This window comes from Arachis hypogaea, chromosome 3 (assembly GCF_003086295.3).
Source record: "Arachis hypogaea cultivar Tifrunner chromosome 3, arahy.Tifrunner.gnm2.J5K5, whole genome shotgun sequence".
NCBI classification, from domain to species: Eukaryota; Viridiplantae; Streptophyta; class Magnoliopsida; order Fabales; family Fabaceae; genus Arachis; species Arachis hypogaea.
The window spans coordinates 26,580,357-26,596,363 of NC_092038.1; the positions used below are offsets into that span (position 1 = coordinate 26,580,357).

At 33.2% G+C, this 16,007-nt stretch overlaps 2 long non-coding RNA genes across 2 annotated transcripts; one reads left to right on the forward strand and one right to left on the reverse strand.

The window, feature by feature from the left end:
- The first annotated feature begins 5,141 nt into the window (after window positions 1-5,141).
- LOC112789973 (uncharacterized) lies at window positions 5,142-7,048 on the forward strand. The gene is made up of 3 exons (XR_003196462.3): window positions 5,142-5,585; window positions 5,693-5,761; window positions 6,828-7,048. It is a non-coding gene; the product is annotated as an uncharacterized lncRNA (long non-coding RNA).
- Window positions 7,049-7,591: 543 nt separating this feature from the next.
- On the reverse strand, window positions 7,592-9,089 carry LOC112789974 (uncharacterized). The gene is made up of 2 exons (XR_003196463.3): window positions 8,661-9,089; window positions 7,592-7,903 (listed from the first exon to the last, which is right to left on the reverse strand). It is a non-coding gene; the product is annotated as an uncharacterized lncRNA (long non-coding RNA).
- Between the last annotated feature and the right edge of the window lie 6,918 nt (window positions 9,090-16,007).

A 16,007-nucleotide genomic window follows, 5' to 3' on the forward strand; every position in this document is an offset into this window, starting at 1 on the left:
AGTAAGAAGGGAGGAAGAAAGAAGGAGATAGGAGAGAAGAAAGAAGAAAGAAATGAAAAATAGGGCGCGACGCGCGCGCCAGTCACGCGTGCGTGTGGAAACAGAAATAGCCATGCGACGCGTAAGCGTCGTCCACGCATATGCGTGGATGGCAAAAAACCACTCGCATGCAAAAGGCACGCTTCCAGCACAGTGGTAGCCCAACTTTCTGTCCAATTTACCAATAATGCCGATTTTTCATTCCACGCGTACGCGTAGCTGACGCTTATGCGTGGGTTGACAAAAATGCATGGGATGCGTACGCGTGGGGTGGCTTGTGCGCCAAACATTCCTCCCGCGCGTTTCCAGCGTAACTCTCTGCCCATTTTCAATATAAAGCAAATCTCTCATCGATGCGTACGAGTGGGGCACGCGTACGCTTCACATCCCCCTTTTTTTATGCTGATTGAAAATATAAAAAACTTTCAAAATAAATCCAAACATTAGGAAATAAGCTAGATCACAACTTAAACTAAATAAACTTAATTAAAATTGAAATGCAACTTATTACCAATATAAATAAAAGGGAAAATAGAAAGAATTTACTATGGTAGGGTGTCTCCCACCTAGCACTTTTAGTTAAAGTCCTTAAGTTGGACATTTGGTGAGCTCCTTGTCATGGTGGCTTGTGCTTGAACTCATCCAGGAATCCCCACCAATGTTTGAAATTCCAATAGCCTCCGGGATCCCAAACTAAGTGCATAAAGCCTTCAAGCAAGTTAAAGCAAGTGACAAGGACCCAAGAGTGTTGATTATTGGAATGAATTCCAGGGTCCCAAACCTTGCTTTTACACCCATCTTCTTGTTGATCATCATTTCTTCACTTGGGTGGTAAGCAAGATGAATTCTCAATGAAGCCTCCAAACGACATCCTAGACCCATTCAATGTACCATGACTCCAACCTTTACAATTCAACCTTAATGGTCCAACCATAATGAGCTTCGGTTGTTGCTTCCAACCGCTAACTCTATCTCTTTTACTCTTAAAGCCACAAATATTCCTAAGTTGACCATCCGTCTGAAGCAAAACATATTCAAGTGGAATGAGAAAGCTAAGTGATATGAATTTTATCCACTTGAATGTTGTGAAGGATGATGGTGACTTAGGGGGAGGGGTCTCTAACAACTTTGGCAAGGTGGTTTCAAGCTCCACTCCCTTGTGTTCTTTCTTGACAACTTTCACCTCTTTGCAAGCTTCTTCAATTTCAACCTCTTCCTCTTGGTAGCTTTCTTCCAATTCAATCTCTTCTTCATTGCTTACGAAGGGCATGGGAGGTTGTGCCTCTTCTTCTTTAATCTCCATCTCTTAATCAACCTCTTCAAAGTCTTCAACCATGATATGCCTTGGAGGTTGTACACCCCCCTGAACATCAAATTCAAACATCTTGGAAGGAGGCTCTATGACTTGAGCTTCCCTTGGAGGTTCCGCATCTCCTAAGTCTTCAACCACTTCTTCTTCTTCGATAATTTCGGCTTTCTCCACTTGCTCTAGTACGAAATCAAACTTCTCCTTGATTCATATTCTCATTATAGCGTCCATTTCCTACAACATAATCATAACCACACTCGTAGCTAAAGGGGTGAGAATTCATAGTAACAAAAGAAAATAAAAACAAAAACTAAAAAAAATAATGAAAATAAACTCCTAAAACTAGAAACAACTAACAAAGAAACGAAAAATAAAAAATATTCACAATATTCACAATAACCAATAATAAGGCACACATTTGCAATTCCCCGGCAACGGCGCCAAAAATTGATGGAGGAAAAATCGTCGGTAAAGAATTTCACAAAAATAGTCGCGTTGCAAGTATAGATCTAAACCGATAATTAAACCTCAATCAAATTTAATTTGTTTGTCACTAAAGCAAACCCAATGAAATTAACTAAAGTATTAAACCTCGGGTTGTCTCTCAAGGAATTGCAGGGAAGTGTATTTATTATTAGTTATGAGATTGTATCTTTTTGGGTTTTTGAAATAGAGAACAAGAAATTATAAATTGTAAGAAGAATAAACTAATAATTAAGTAAGCTCTTAGCAAGGAAGGAAAATTAGAAGTCCTATCCTAATTATCATTATCAATTGTGATGGTAATTGCCTTTTGCTTTCACTTAGTTAACCTCTAACAATGACGGTAAGTCAAGTGAGCAAAATCAACTTAGGTTCACAAGTCCTAATCAAAGACTAGATTTAGTGAAGCCTAAGCCAACTAGCAAGTCTCAATTACCAATCAACAAAAGACTTTTGATAACTCAAGAGTCTCTAAATAATCAATCCAAGTTAAGAACATAAAAATCTAATTTGAAACCCTCCCAAGCATTTTATCAAACACTTGGAAGGTACAAAATAAAAGCATAGAAAAGCAATAAGAAAATATAAAATCTAAAACCAACAATTGCAAGAGGGAATAATAACAATAAATTGAAGAAAGAGCAATAAATATGAAATACCTCAACTTGCATTAAAAAGAAATTAAATCTAACATGGAGTTTATAAACCAAATTGGCAACATGAAGTAATCAACAAGGAAAATAAATAAACTAGAATTCTAGAGCAATTAAAAGTAGACGAGAAACTAAATTGAAACAAGATAGAATTCAGAAATTAGAAAGGAATAAAACCTAGATCCTCTCTCTCTAAAAAACTACATCTAAAATCTAAAATTATGTGAATGAGAAGTCAATTCCTGATTCTGCTCCACTCAGAGCCTCTAATCTATGTTTTTGGGCTTGAAATTGGGCCAAAACAGCCCAGAAATTGCCCCAGTAATTTCTGATACGTACAGCACGTGGCTCCGTCACGCGTACGCGTCGCTTGTCTGCCGCACAATACACGTGTACGCGTCGCTTAACAGAAAAGCAACTATGATAAATTGCATATCATTTTGAAGCTCCGGATGTTAGCTTTCCAACGCAACTGGAACCGCCTCATTCGGACCTCTGTACCTCAAGTTATGATCGATTTAATACGAAGAGATCAGGCTTGATAGCTTTGCAATTCCTTCAATTTCTTGTATTCCTTCCACTTTTGCATGCTTCCCTTCCATCCTCTAAATCATTCCTGCCCTATAAACCCTGAAAATACTCATCAAACATATCATGGCATCGAATGGTAATAAGAGATGATTAAAAATAGCAATTTAGGGCCAAAGAAGCATGTTTTCAATCATAGCATAAAATTAGAAAGGAAAATGTAAAACATGCGAATTCAATAAATAAGTGTGAGAATAATGAATAAAATTCACTAAATTAAGCATAAGATAAACCGTAAAATAGCGGTTTATCATGGAGGTTTAGTTGCTCATAGTTCAGAGAGAAAAACTAGGATTCAAGTAAATTGCGGAATCAGGTAGAAGAGAGAAGAAGAGCCCGAAGGGCTGATCCTTTTTCCTTTTATATCTAATCCTAATTAATGTAAATTATAATTTCTAAAACTAAATAATATATTTTCCTATTTTAAAATAAAATAAAAATTCAATCAAAATTAATTAAGCTTCATGCGCAGCCTTATATGAGTGTCTAGGGACCACTTGGGTTATTAGGATCCACGCTGAACTTGGAAATTCTCAAGTTCAGCGTGGATGAGGCAGTGTCTCCTTTGCTGCATCCTTGAGTCCATGCTGAACTTGAGAATTCTCAAGTTCAGCGTGGATGATGTGTGATTCTTTCTTTGTGCGTTGGAGCCCACGCTGAACTTGGAAATTCCCAAGTTCAACGTGGAGGAGGCCGAATTGGATGGAAGAAAAGGGTATACTATTATATATCATTGGAAAGATCTGGAAGTTAGCTTTCCAATGCCACTGGAATCTCGTCAATTAGATCTCTGTACCTTAAGTTATTTATGTTTGAGTGTAAGGAGGTCGGGATTGACAACATCATCGCTTTCTTCCTTTTCTGCTACAAAACTCCGTCAAATCCATCCGAATGCTACCTGAAATAAACGGAAATGCACACAACTCAAAATAGCATTCATAGTGGTTAAAATATATTAAATCTTGGTTAAACTTAGCAATTCAAGTGCAAATTCACTAGGAAAAGATAGAGAAGATGCTGATGCATCACATATCATATGAATAAAATTCATATAATGGTGGACAAATCACAAATACCTAGCACAACATTAATATTTAGTCTTTGGATAGAAATATTAATTTATAAGTGGTATTTTTAATACAATAATCAAACATTAATAATAAATCTATCAAATAATAAGTCTATTTTTGGACAAATTTATTGTTCACATAAAAAAATATCACGTTTATTACCACAAATGCACATGTAATTTAGCCAAGTACATAACTTTTTTGGGCCAATCCATACTTGCATAAATTACATATACATAAATTTATTTAGTGTAGCTTACCAAATTACAACATTTTGGGTCTATGGCCACGGTAAAAAACCGTGACCATAGACCCTCTATGATCACGGTTTTTTACCGTGACAAAAAAAAAGTTGTGGTCACCTTTTTTTAAAAAGGGTGACCATAGAGTACCTATGGTCACAGTTTTTTAAAAAAAAGTTGCCTAAAAGGGTCTATGGTCACGGTTTATAGGGGTGACCAAAAGGGGTCTATAGTCATGATTTTTTGGTGTGACCAAAAAGGGTTTATGGTCACAGTTTTTAAAAAAAGGTGACCTAAAGGGTCTATGGTCACGATTTTTTTGGGTGACCTAAAGGGATATATTGTCGCGGTTTTGGGGGTGACCTAAAATGGTCTATAATCACGGTTTTTCAGTTTTTCACCGTGACCAAAAGACATCTATGGTCACAATTTTTTGGGGTGACCAAAAAGGATCTATAGTTACGGTGTTTTAAACAAGAGTGACTTAAAGGGGTCTAGGTCACGATTTTTTGGGGTGACCTAAAAGGGTCTATGGTCACAGTTTTGGGGGTGACCTAAAATGGTCTATGGTCACGGTTTTTTACCGTGACCAAAAGACATCTATGGTCACGATTTTTTGGGGTGACCAAAAAGAGTCTATGATCACGGTTTTTTAAAGAATGGTGACCTAAAAGGGTCTATGATCACGATTTTTTTTGGGTGACCTAAAGAAATCTATGGTCACAGTTTTAAGAAATGGTGGCCTAAAGGGGTCTATGGTCACAATTTTTTGGAGTGACCATAGAATATGGTTTTTGAAATTATTTTGTTTAAACCCCCCCCCCCCCCCCCCCCCCCCCCATAAACCAAAAAACGTTGTCGTTAGTTTACCCCCTCTCTTCCCAAAATCCCCCTTCCCTCCCAAAATCCCCATTCCCTCGTATTAGCTAGGTCTTAACTTAGGAAAGAAATAGTGGGAAAAGATAACCCTAGCCAAGTCCTCTTTCATTCTTGCTCCCTGGCCTATTCGTCGTGCAAAACCCTCATCGTCTTGCTTCAACTGTCTTAGTGTACCGTCACCATCACCGTTGCCACTCCATCCTCTAAGACGCAGAACTAGAACCGGTGGCATCCTAGATTTTGAAATTTGCTAACACTGGCATCCTGCAGTAAAACACCCCTGCTAACACCCATTGCTTTCCATTTCCGATCTCACTCCCAGGTTTCTAAGATCCCCTCTTCTTTTCTTTTTTTTCTTTTTGATTAATACTTAATATTTATTTAATATAAAATATCATTTTCTTTTTTATATTATTTTTGAGAGAACAGAAGGGGGAAGATATGCTTTCACTCTCACCCCGTCAATACCATATCGAACCTGGACCTCTTGAAAAAGCTGTAAGCTTTGAAACCCTTCCTTTGTTGTTTATTTTATTTAGGTTTTCTAAAATTTTGTTGTGTTCAAATAATTGAACTAATGTATTTCACTTATCTATAGTTACTTTGATTTATTAAGTTTTACTTCTTTTTCTTACCCCATTAAATTTGTGTATACCTTCGAATATTTCATTGATTGAATATGTAGTAAAATATTTGGCTGAATTAAAGCAAATTGTTGAAATGATCTCTTGAATCTGGCTTCAAGATCTTGTTGGTTTGGCTCCAATAGTGCAATGAATAGGGTTAGTGTTAGGGACTTTACTGTGCAATGTTCATGTATAAAAAAAAAGGGTTTCAGTACCTCTTATCCAATCAATGGTTGAGATTTGATCACAAATTTTATGAATTTTAAAAATTTAATTATTTTAGTTAATAAAATCAGTGGCAACTTCTTGGTCACACAACACAATATAATAGTATGAACCTCCTAATGATAGGAGTACTGACGGAATTTCCATAGAAGTTTTATGATTACATTAGAGAACTTTAGTTAATGCGCTAATCTTTTTGATAACTTTTTTTTCTGTCTTGCAGTCATGGTTTTTATGATATTTTTTAATTTTTATTTTATTTTTTAATGTTTGGTTATAGTTATGGCACTCAACTGTTGCAGCTCTTGGTTAAGATACTTTCACTAAGTGCATGCAACATTTAACCGTTAAATGATTAGCTACAGTGAAGCAAATAAGCATTTTTTTTAACGAGTTGAAGGCTAACAAGTTTGGTACCACATAGAATTTAGAATTTTTTTTTTCAACAATTATTATTTAGGTTTGTCATTTGTGTTATAGGTAGGTCTATATGAATTGGACTTTGTTGTTTACATAAACAGGGACATGTATATATAAGTCTTGGCTAAGATTTTCTTTTTATGTGGCTCATCAAAATCCTAGCAAATACTCCTTGCTGTTTAGTGGTTGAAATTTTAAAGTTAAAATTGACTTATTAAACTTTTCTGCCTATGTACTGTATTATCAAAAATATTTTTGCTCTGTTTTAACATGTTTATTTCTTTTGCTAGCAGGAAGACATGATGTGAAGAAAATATGTTCCATACAAATATGACATGGGATGGGTCTTATACTTTAATTATCTAAATATAATTTTTTTATGTGTTCTGTACTTTTTGATAAGAGACTTTACTCGGTATTACATGTAATTGGATACGTTACATTCTATTTTGATTTCTGTTGTTTAAACTAAAAATTAAACATATCTAGTTTATAACGAAACTTTTATGATTTATATTTCTTGTTCTTAGATTTATTTTGTGATTATCATTATTTTGAGATGTGATTATACTTTAAAAAAATTAAAGCTCATAAAACAAAACAGGCTATGGCCACCATTTTAAAATAGGATATCTATGGTCACGGTCAAAATCGTGACCATAGACTCTATGGTCACGGTTTTGAAGACGGGTGACCATAGAAGTTATGGTCACGGTTTTGAAGAGGGGTGACCAAAATTTTGAAAATCGGACCGGTCATTGAACTGCTCTAATCACTGGTTCACTAGTTTATTGGTCTAACCGGTCTAACCGTGGTTCAACCGGAAAAACCGTTCCTTAATAAAATATTATAAATAAACATCATAAAATATCTTTCAAATTTAAAACCCTATATAAAATATCACCAACTAAATGTAATTAATCATCAAAATACTCAAATTTACAGCAAATATGTTGACATTTAACATAATTATACTTTCTTTAAAAATAGTTGGATTGAATTGCAGTGCACAAGTTAAAAATAGAGAATATAGCCTTAATGTAGCTAAGTAAAAAAGTAAAACAAAACAAGATTCTTACGCTTGTAGGCTTCAATATAATCATTACCATACAGAAGAACTTTCTTGAAGGGATTTATGGCAACCAAAATTGTACAAGATATGATTAACAAGGTTAAATTAAAAGAACACTTTCCAGTTGTCTCACTGAGTCCAGCTAGATGGAACAAACATCACTGTGTACTATGGTAATTCTAGATCAAATCTTACTTTTCCATCAGGCAGTAAAACAACAGACTCAGTTCCAGAAGATGTTATTATCTTCACCAGCTCCCAATTCCCATTTGAAAGTTGAAGCCAACACTAAACCTTCTGAAACAATGAACTTCAGAAGTAAGGGAAAGAAATAGAAAATTCTAAACTATCCATGTCTTACTAATAATGAGAACAGAAAAACTCAATCTCTTGAACTCAATAATTACATCAGTTATTCAACTAAATAATTGCATCGGTTATCATAAACTGATTTCAAAGCCTAGAAGCAGAGTGAAATTAAAAACATGAGGCATATAATCAATCAAAAGATCAATTGCAAAATTTTTAACAAGAACAGCAGTTAAGAACAATGAAATTAATAAATCATTCACGAAATTAAAAACAGCAGCAGCATTCAGCAACAAACACTTAGCATTCAGCACAAACAGCATTCAGCAACAAGACCATATCTGAACTCAACAATCAGCATTCAACAACAAACATTACAAAACATTAACCAATAATCACACTAAACCTCCAACCAGCAACCAGCAATGACAAAATAGCAACAAACATTAGTACATAAACACTCCAAAATAGTGATGACACTAAACCTGCACCCAGCAACCAGCAATTACAAAACAGCAACATTATCAAACATTACAAAACATTACACACAAATTTGAACAAAAATTCCAGAAATTAAAAAGAACAAGAACAAAGCATTCAGAAATTAAACAGAGCCATCACTTATCAGTAAACAGAGCAAATTAAAAGGAAGAAGCGAATGCGAAGCAAAATTAAACAAACCCATTAGTAACCAGAAACAAAATTAAACAGAGCCATCACTCATCACTCATCAGTAACCACTAACCATGGCAAAATTAAAAGGAAGGAGCGGATGCGAAGCAAATTAAACAAACTAACAGAGCCAGGGATGGGGGCAAGGAGAAGGAGAGAAGGGGGCAAGGGGCTCTCAGCGCTACAGAAGCTTTGTTTATTTTTTCTGGGTTGTAAACGAAACGGCGACGAGACGACGGCGAGCTGCTCCAAGGCTTGAACAGAGAAGCCAGGGATGGGGATGACGTGCCGCGCTAGAATAGAGGTCCTGGGTTTTGGCTCGGGAAAGGGGGAAGGAGGAACCCACGGAGGCGCCGACAACCACGCACGGCGGTAGTAGAATCGTTGAGGAGGAGGCTAGGGTTTTGGTTTGTCAGTATTGTGAACTTTGCTTTAGAAGGGGATGAGATTAGTGTGGCATTCACGAATGAGAGAGGGGTGTTGGGGAAGGGGGTGACTGGGTGAGAGTGACGCGTTGCTTTTCCCTTTTTTCTTTTTTCCAAAAAACTCCAAACGGCGTCGTTTTTAAGGAACCGGTCGGTTTCCGGTTCGGTCCAACCGGCCGGTTCTGGTCCGATTCAACGGTTTTTAAACGGTTCTTGACAGAGCGGTTATAGACAGCGAATCGGACCGTTTTGGTTGCCGGTTCCCGGTTAAACCGGTTCGACCGGCCGGTCCGGTCCGGTTTTCAAAACATTGGGGGTGACCATAGAAGCTATGGTCACGGCCAAAACCGTGACAATAGATAAGGCTATGGTCACGGTTTTAAGGAGGGGTGACCATAGAGGCTATGGTCACGGCCAAAACTGTGACCATAGATATGGCTATGGTCACAATTTTGAGGAGGGGTGACCATAGATAAGGCTATGGTCACGGTTTTAAGGAAGGGTGACCATAGAGACTATGGTCACTGCCAAAACCGTGACTATAGATAAGGCTATGGTCATGGTTTTGAGGAGTGGTGACCATAAAGGCTATGGTCACGGCCAAAACCGTGACCATAGATAAGGCTATGGTCACGGTTTTAAGGAAGGGTGACCATAGAAACTATGGTCACTGCTAAAATCGTGATTATAGATATGGCTATGGTCACGGTTTTAAGGAGGAATGACCATAGGCTCTATGGTCACGACCAAACCCGTGACTATAGATAAGGCTATGGTCACGGTTTTGAGGAGAGGTGACCATAGATAAGGCTATAGTCACGGTTTTAAGGAAGGGTGACCATAGATATGGCTATGGTCACAGTTTTTATGCGTGACCATAAATTGTCCTATGATCACGGTTAAAATCCGTGGCTTAAAGTGTCAGAATTTGAAAATTATAACTGTGACCAAAGACCTATGGCCATGGCGGAATAGGCCACGGTAAAAAACTGTGACCATAGGTCCAAAACCATGACCATAGATCTATGGTCACCCTTTTCACCAGCTATGGTCACGGTTTTTTACCGTGATTATAGGCTTTTTTTTGTAGTGCGCAAATATTCTTAATAAAATTCTATCGAACAATAAGCTTATCTTTAGATCGACTCATTGTTTACATAAAAACCTGATAATTATATATATTTCTTATTGCATATATTTTCCATCAATAACACCAACCTTCATCTAGACTGATTAGTGGTTGCATAATTAATAAAAAAAATAAACATAAAGTTCAATATTTATTATTTGGACAAATAATAAACTTCTTTTTGTCCGATTATTATTTACATAAATAATAAACATTGAGTTATTCTTAACTAGATACCAAAATATATAAATATCATTGATATGTACATGTAATTCTACCAAACATAAACCTTCTTTTGAGTCGACCAATATTAACATAAATTACATATTATTATATTTCTAATATTCTAAAATAAATCAATTTTACAAAAGAGACTATTTTAGTAGCATAATATTCAATCAATTTATTTCAAAACTAAACCTTTATAAAATCGATAGATATAATTATCCAAAACTAAACCAAATGCTTACGCATCATAAAAAATAAATAATAAATAAAATAGCAAAGCACAATATATAAGAACTATATAATATTATTACAACCTCCTTAGATATACATATATTTATCACACAATATTCTCGGTTGAGAAAAATATAAAAAAAAAGACATGAATAAAAAAAATATTTTCAAACTTTGTGAATAAATAAATTTCTTTTATATGTATCATTGGTATGTACCAACCAAAATTAAATTCCTTCAGTGCATATATATAATTTTTTTAAGCTAATTGGATCTATAATATATATGCGTACACATTAAAAAAAATACACAAAAGGCATTACTATAATAGCCCAATTCTTATGTATTTTTTGTAAAAAGAAAAACGAGTTTTTTTTTTTATTTCATAAAACAACATTATTAACATTAATTCAATCGCGTGAATGGGATAAAATATATTTGTTTCACGAAAAAGAAAAACCTTTATGTACTTGTTTCAAGTTTAATATTATAAACTCAAATCAAGATCAAATTATAAATAAGAAAAATTTATACTTTTACAATAATTTAATCATAAATGACTCTTATACCACTTGTTAAAAATTTTAAAATTTTCTTAACTCTAAGACTATCTATATTAAATGATTAAAAAAGAAATACTCGAAAGTGTATCTAAATTCATAAGCATGATTAAAAGAGTTTGATTTTTTTATATTTCTCAACCAAAATTTTGTGTTTCTGATAAGGTTGAATCACAATTTTTATGATAAAAAAAGATCTACGGAGACAGTTTTAATGTATTGGGAACCAAAAAACCCTTAAGTTACTATTTATGTCTGAGTATGACATCCATTAAACCCTAAAAATCAAATAAAATAATATATTTGACTTTATTCTCATTTAATTCAGTATTAATGGAGATCACTGTTCTATAAGTCATTTAATGTAAAATAGATTAATTTGCGATTATAATTAATTAATATATATTACCCATAAATATATTAAAAAATAATAATTTTCTAATTCTGGAAGCACCTTGAACTTTTTATGAAACCACGTGAAGTAGATTATCATCTATTTGATCCTATTCGTCGGTGGAAGCTCACCAATATATAGCTCCTCAAAACATTCCATGTTGTCTTCCTATCTTGGTATGAACTATGAAAAATCTATGAGGTAACCGTTGACCACCTCATTGTCAATAGACAATTCCAGTTAGTACTTCACATTTTGCAACATAATAATGCACTCTCTAAACAACATATGAAAGGTGAACGTTTCAAGAAATTACTTCTTAATAAATGTGTTGACCAAAAACTAAACCAACTTGAACTAATAATTATTTATCCTAATCAGGTGATACAACCAAGTGGTCTCTAAGTATAAAATGATTAGATCATGTAAAGACATATTTTATCGTCTTAAATGTTGTAAATACACCTAGTCAGCTACATCTTGAAAGAAAAAATTGATACAAATCAAATTTTAATAAAATTTTTAACAACAAAAAATTAACTAATAAATTTTAATTTTTATAAATTAAAGATGATTAATGCCATCTAATACTAACTAAAATATCCAAATACATGATAAAAAAAACTTACTATTCTGCTTCAAAGTGTATGAATAAAAACTAATTGGCAATAAAATTAGTATGTTTAACAAACAATAACATTGTCACTAATCTTATTACTATCACTCCAAATCTACTCCTAATCAACAATTGAACTACTTTTTTAAATCTAATAGAGTACAAATTAAATTTATGCTCTAATATAAACTCTTCAATATAAACTTTAAAAACGATTCAAATGAATAATTCGTGGTTGAGAATCACGAATTTATATAACACTTCTTCATAAAACATAACAGGAATTGATAGTTTCTGCACATAGTAGTCTTCATAAACCACGACAAGGATTGACAGTTTCTGCACATAGAAATGTGTTCATAAACCACGACACAGTCAAGCAATTTTGGCACATAAAAATCTTCACATAAACCATGGATTTTTTTCAAATAAATAATTTAATTATTTTATTTACCGAAATATGTTATTTATAGCGTATTTACTAATTTACATTACATAATTTATGTCACTAATAGTATAAACGAAATGAGTTTGTGTGTATCTCATTTACGCTGTAAATGAGATAAGTCAAATTTTGTTTTGTTCGTATCTCGTTTACAATGTAAATTAGATATATGTATTATTATAAAAAATTATATTAAAATAAGGTGAAAACTCAAGTGAAGTCGACTTCACGTGAAGTTGATATTTGAGAGCCGTTAGATAAAAATTTAGTCAAATCATTCAAATCATCTAACGACTCTCAGGTATCAACTTCACGTGAAGTCGACTGCACATGAATTTCTACCTTAAAATAATACCAATAATCCAAATTTTTAACATGCAATTAGTATTTAAAAAGATTGTAGAAAAGATTAAAATGAATGATATGTTTAAATAATTAGAACTCAAAAAGAATAAACAAAAAATTTTAGATTAAATTATACATCGAATTGGATTAATTTAAATTCGAAAAAAAAAATTCTACGTGTTCAAGTTACATGATGAGAATAAATACGAATAATGTTGCTAACTCATACAAATTAAAAAATGAAAAGCTTGAAGTTGATGTGGATAACTAAAACAGACAAAGAATAGGAAGAGAATTAAAACGGTTATCTCTCGTAGCACCAAATTCAAATGATTATCTCTTCTATCAATTGACACTGATAAATAATAAAACAGAAAAAAAGTCGAGAGAATTGAAATAGATATCTCTCCTAATAATTGGCACACAATTGAAACGGTTATCTCCCACTCCTTTTCTAATTTTATTTATCCTCCATTCAACTTCTCCTAACAATAATTGAAATAGTTATCTCCCACTCTTTTTCTGTTTTATTTATCCCCCATCAATTTTACGCTTCTCATCTTTCAATTTGTAGGAGTTGGTGCAATTACCAAATTTATTCTCATTATGAAACTTGAACATATAGAAGTTTTTTTTTTTCAAATTTAAATCAATCTAATTCGATCTATAATTTAATCTAAAATTTTTATGCTCTTTTTTTGGGTATTAATTGTTCAAACATATCATTTTTTTAATCTTTTTCACCAACATTTTTAAATACTAATTGCATGCTAAAAATTTAGATTATTAATATTATTTTAACTGTAATTTTTTTATAATAATACACATATCTCGTTTATACTGTAGACGATATAATTATAAATGTATCTCGTTTATACTGTAAACGAGATATATGTTTTTTTCAAACTCCAAATATCTCGTATGAAAACGAAATACGTGCAAAGTAAAACTTAATTTATTTCGTTTATACTGTAAAGAAGATATATCACGTAATGTAAATTAGTAAATACTATATAAATTATATAGTTCAGTAAATAAAATAATTAAATTATTTATTTAAAAAAATCTCATAAACCATGATATTCTGGAGTGATTTATGTTTAAATTTTGAAAAATTTTTACCCTGCTGCAGTGATTTATATAAAGTAAGTATAAAACAAATATATATCCCGCCTCTAACAAAAATATATACTTTCATTATGTGTGTATATATAAGAAAAAAATGTGATGGTTGATCATTGGTCGTTAGATCCATTAGTTGCTTAATTAGGATTATAAATAAGAGCATTAGCCATTATAATCATCATTAGAGTTAGTGAATATTACTCGATCATATAGTTTGATTTTTCGCACTAAAAAGTTAATTAAGAGAAATTATATACATAGATGATAATATAGAACAGCGGAGACGAGATATGATCTCTCATACCCACCCCACGTCCTAAAACTTTTTTCCATCTCAATCTCTATTTTCCATGACAATGAAATATTCTTTCGGATCTCCATTTTTTGTTGAAAAATATAATTAGGATGGAAACGGGATAGATGGTAATAATAGAGTAGGATAGAGTTTTGACTCTATTCTAATCTTATTTGTGGGCTAAAAAATTTCATTAAAATTCTATTCTATCATATCTGTAGATTGAGAATATCTCAATCTTAACCTTGCCCACGCTTTAAAGTTTTAAATCATATCCTACTTTATCCTAACCGTAGAAATATCAAATTTTTTTAAACAAATATAAAATTTAATCATTCTAAATTTTATACATATTAATAAAATAAAAAATAAAAAACTAATGCTCTAAATTACTAAATTAACTAACTAGTTTAGTGGTTGTCCACTTATTGGAAATCTTTACATAAGAGAGGTTTGGGGTTTAACTTTTATCTCTTTCACTATATATCTAATTTTTATAAAATATGTGTTATATATGGAGTGCAGGTAGGGTAGGGTACACTCTAAATCTGTACTCTACCCTACCCGCAGACATACTCGGACTGATCTCTATCATACTCGCAGCGAGTCGGGTAGCCTACCCTACCCAAACGGATTGGGCCGGATTGGGTACCTGCGGTAGGGTATGTATTACCAGCCCTAGATCGGGAGACGTCTCCCTACTTTTCATTTCCGTCCCCAGATTTACTCTCCGTCTCTGCCCGAATTCTCGTCGTCGAAGAATTTTTTTCCATTTCTATTTTTTGTGAGGCCCTATTTCCCATCTTTTCTATAGTTTTGACTAATTATTAATTTTTATAGGAGTAGAGTTGCAAGTATCTATTCTATACAAAAACAGCAAAATTTTTTACAAAAATGCTAAACAGAAGACGACGACTTCTTTCAAACTGACGCGGTGGGAGAACGCGGCAATGAGGTAGAGCACTGAGTAGTGGAAGAGGTGGGGGACTTAGCAGCGGAGAGGAGAATAGACACGACGGCAGAGTTGCGGAGAGGATAACGGACACACCCTCGAAGAAGAGAAAGAATGTCGTGAACAGAGAGAATGATGCAGTGAAAGTTGATGGCGCGGTAAGGGGTGACTGTGCAATGAATAAGGAGAGTGGTGAGGGAGGTGGCTGCAAAAAGGTTGGATAAAGTATGAACATACTAGAGATCTTTGAATTGAAGAAGGGTTATACAAATGATGATTAGAAATTTAGGATTCTCTTTCTATGTATATGGCATATGAAATGACTAAAAATATATAGGAAAAATAAACTATTAAAGACAATTAAATAAATTTATAAATTTCAAAGATCAGTGTGGATGGAACAGAGATCTCCGTTTAAGTCCCATGCCTGTCTTGAAAAAATTTTGCCTCCCATTTTTGTCCCTACAAAAGAAAATTCACAGTTAAATTCTTATTCAAAATGGTCTCCGCAAAGATCCTAATGTCTTAGAGAATTATGTCATTCCTAAGTACAATCTCAATTTATTTATTTTAATAAAAATACATTAATTTTACTATAATTAAGATAAAATAAATTTAATATTTTTTAATTATATCATATAATAAAAATAATAAACATCAAATACTCAAATTTTA